General features: G+C 38.8%; 1 pseudogene; it reads right to left on the bottom strand.

Annotated features, from left to right (window-relative positions):
- Window positions 1-3,010: 3,010 nt before the first annotated feature.
- LOC144309889 (18S ribosomal RNA) lies at window positions 3,011-3,963 on the bottom strand (annotated as a pseudogene).
- Window positions 3,964-4,284: the final 321 nt, after the last annotated feature.

Below are 4,284 nucleotides of genomic sequence, written 5' to 3'. Positions count from 1 at the left end.
TGATGGCTAGCATGTTTATTTCGAATCCAATTCAGATCAGTAATCAGTGCGAGCTTAGTATGACGATTATGGTCCCTGCCATGATAGTTGCTATAATAATAGTGAGAATAGGGGGTTTTATTAGTACGGGAAGGGTATAAACCAACATTTTCGGGGTATGGGCCCGATAGCTTAATTTAGCTGACCTTACTGTAGAATATAGTGTAAGTTTGGTAGCACGAAGATCTTTGAATTCTTAAGATTAGGTTCGAAGCCTATTATTCTAGAAATAAGAGGATTTAAACCTCTATTATTTACTCTATCAAAGTAACTCTTTTATCAGACATATTTCTTATGTTTGGGGTGGGATACTCGCGGTAATAATGGGTAAGGCAACATGTCATATGCATAGGGCTAAAGTTAGGGGTAGAAAATTTTTTCACAATAAGTGTATTAATTGATCATAGCGGAATCGAGGGTATGATGCTCGAATTCATAGGAAGCAGATAGTTAGTAAGAGGGTTTTTATAGTGAAGTTAATAGAGTAGAGTTCTGGTATAAATGGGTTGTGGAATGCACCGAAGAATAGAATTGTTGTGAGGATATTTATTATAATGATATTTGCGTACTCTGCTAGAAAGAATAGGGCAAAAGGACCCGCTGCATACTCTACGTTAAATCCAGAAACTAGTTCGGATTCTCCTTCAGTTAAGTCGAAGGGGGCTCGGTTAGTTTCTGCTAGAGTAGAAATGAATCATATCATGGCTAGGGGCCAGGCCGGAAAGATTAGTCATATATGTTCTTGGGTGATAATTAGTGTGGATAGTGTAAATGACCCGTTTATTAGGAGGACTGATAGGAGAATGATTGCTAGTGTTACTTCATATGAGATTGTTTGAGCTACTGCTCGGAGGGCTCCGATTAGAGCGTATTTGGAGTTTGAGGCTCATCCTGACCAAAGGATGGAGTATACGGCGAGACTTGATATTGCTAGTATGAATAGGACTCCTAAGTTTATATTAATGAGTGGGTAGGGCATTGGGAGAGGGATTCATATAGTTAGGGCTAGTGATAGAGCTAGAATGGGGGCTAGAATGAATATTGATATGGAGGATGTAAGTGGTCGTAGAGGTTCTTTTGTGAAGAGTTTTACTGCATCTGCGATTGGTTGAAGGAGGCCGTAGGGGCCTACGATATTAGGCCCTTTTCGAAGTTGTATGTAGCCTAAGACTTTTCGTTCAACGAGGGTGAGGAAGGCTACGGCAAGAAGGATTGGGATGATAAGAGAGATAATGTTGATAAAGAACATTTTGTTAGGGAGAGGAATTGAACCTCTGATAATAAAGGTTTAAGTTTTACGCAGTTACCGGGCTCTGCCACCCTAACAAAGCCCCTTTTCTCGGGCTTATGAGGAGATAAACTGGTTAGATTGAGTTGACTTCATCTATTAGTTTTAAGGCGCCTTTGTGAGGTAGGCCTTACATCCCTTGTCCTTTCGTACTGGGGAGGTTATATATAGATAGAAACCGACCTGGATTACTCCGGTCTGAACTCAGATCACGTAGGACTTTAATCGTTGAACAAACGAACCCTTAATAGCTGCTGCACCATTAGGATGTCCTGATCCAACATCGAGGTCGTAAACCCTATTGTCGATATGGACTCTTGAATAGGATTGCGCTGTTATCCCTAGGGTAACTTGTTCCGTTGATCAAAAATTATTGGATCAATAAGTGATGTTATATTTTGACTTGTGGGTCTAAATTTTAATCACTCGGGAGTTTTTTTATATTCCGAGGTCACCCCAACCTAAATTGCTAACCCACAATAATGGTGTAATGTTATGCCTTGTAGGTATTTAGTATCCATAAGTTTGGGTTAGTTAATTAAAGCTCCATAGGGTCTTCTCGTCTTATTGTGGCATTCCCGCCTCTTCACGGGAAGGTCAATTTCACTGATTGGGAATAAGAGACAGTTAAACCCTCGTGTGGCCATTCATACAAGTCCTTATTTAGAGAACAAATGATTATGCTACCTTTGCACGGTCAGGATACCGCGGCCGTTAAACAAGTGTCACTGGGCAGGCAGTGCCTCCAATAACTAGAAATGCTGGAGGTGATGTTTTTGGTAAACAGGCGGGGTTTGTGTTTGCCGAGTTCCTTTTACTCCTTTTAATCTTTCCTTAAATGCATGCCTGTGTTGGGTTAACAATAGGGTAGATAAGTATTTCATTTTTGGGTTGATATTATCAGATTGTTAACTATCAGTGGTCTATCCGTTTCTGATATAAGCTTATGCGGGGAGAAAATAGTTCTTGTTACTCATACTAGCATTGTTGCTTCTATATTTAAATAGAATGGCCCAGGAGGTATAATTAGGAGTTGATGTAATATGATTGGGATTAAGTTATATTGTTTGTTGAGCTGGAACGCTTTCTCAATTGGTGGCTGCTTTTAAGCCAACTATGGTGATGTTAGTATATACTCTCTAATAAAGGTTGTATCCTGATTCTAAGAAGCTGTACCTTCTTAGACTATATTTTAAATTTACATTAAAATTTTGTTTTTTTTAGGTAAATTTAAAGTTGAACTAAAATTCTGTTTGTGGGCAACCAGCTATCACCAGGCTCGTTAGGCTTTTCACCTCTACCCACAAATCTTCTCACTATTTTGCTACATAGATGAGTTGATCCTTTTAGATTGTTTATGGGTAGCTCGTCTGGTTTCGGGGAGCTTAGCTTAAGTTCTCTTTGTTAAGTCGTTTCTGGCTAGTTCATTATGCAAAAGGTAAAAGGGGTAATCTTTGCTGTTTAATACTGTTAAGATGTCTTTCATCATTCCCTTACGGTACTATCTCTATCGCTCCAATTAAAATTTCTATCTCCTATACTTTTATTATTTAACTAAATGTTTTACTTTATATGTCTGTGATACTTAAGTTTGGGGTTAGTTGGGCTAGCTTTTGTTCAAAGTGGTCATAAGTAATGAAATCTTCTGGGTGTAGGCCAGACGCTTTAGTTAAGCTACACTTTGATTAATCCAAGCACACCTTCCGGTATGCTTACCTTGTTACGACTTGTCTCCTCTTGTGTCTTAGTTAAGTTAATATGGTTATGGTTGTGTCTTATTACTTGAGGAGGGTGACGGGCGGTGTGTGCGTGCTTCATGGCCCTATTCAATTAAGCTCTCTATTCTTAATTTACTACTAAATCCTCCTTCAGTTTTTAATTTCATAAAAACGTTCGTGGAATGTTCTTGGGTAGAAAATGTAGCCCATTTCTTCCCACCCCATAAGTTACACCTTGACCTAACTTTTTTATGTAAAATGATTGTGCTTACTATTCTACCTTTTGAGGGTTTGCTGAAGATGGCGGTATATAGACTGAATTAGCAAAGGGTGGTGAGGTTTATCGGGGTTTATCGATTATAGAACAGGCTCCTCTAGAGGGATATAAAGCACCGCCAAGTCCTTTGAGTTTTAAGCTATTGCTAGTAGTCCTCTGGCGAATTATTTTGTTGTAAAATTATCTATGTTTAGGGCTAAGCATAGTGGGGTATCTAATCCCAGTTTGGGTCTTAGCTATCGTGTAGTCAGATTATTATAAAGTCACTTTCGTGGTCTATTTTATGGTAACTGTAGCTTTTTACGGCTTAGTTAAGTTTTAACTTTAGTGCAAAGGTATCTTAAACACGCTTTACGCCGTGGGCCTATTAGTTTGGGTTAATCGTATGACCGCGGTGGCTGGCACGAAATTTACCAACCCTTTTTAGTATGGCTTAGTCAAACTTTCGTTTATGGCTTAATTTTTATCACTGCTGTATCCGTGGGGGTGTGGCTTAGCAAGGTGTTATGAGCTACTTAAGAGTGTGCTTGATACCTGCTCCTTTAGATCACTGCTGATTTTAAGGGCATTCTCACTGGGCGTGGAGACTTGCATGTGTAAGTCTACTAAGAACTAATAGGAAGGCTAGGACCAAACCTTTGTGTTTATGGAGTCGTGCGACTCATCTTGGCATTTTCAGTGCCTTGCTTTATTAATTAAGCTACATTAACTTATACTGAAATTGTAGTGTGTATAATAAATAAAATACATAGTAAATATGAGAGGAAAAAAAAAGGGGATGCTATCTATAGATAGACCACGAGATCGAATGCGTGTAAGACTGTTGTGTTAAGTTAACTAGAGTAGCAATACATTTGTATACAATTTAAATAAAGCTTGTGAGTATTGTATGCACTTAGTCCTGTTTTTGGGGTTTGGCAGGACATAAATAAGTGTATAATAGATGACATGAGTTTATGGGG

This window comes from Canis aureus, unplaced genomic scaffold (assembly GCF_053574225.1).
Source record: "Canis aureus isolate CA01 unplaced genomic scaffold, VMU_Caureus_v.1.0 ptg000236l_RagTag, whole genome shotgun sequence".
Taxonomy (NCBI): Eukaryota; Metazoa; Chordata; class Mammalia; order Carnivora; family Canidae; genus Canis; species Canis aureus.
Note: the sequence above shows the minus strand (reverse complement) of the source record. Positions and strands in the feature narration are given on the sequence as shown.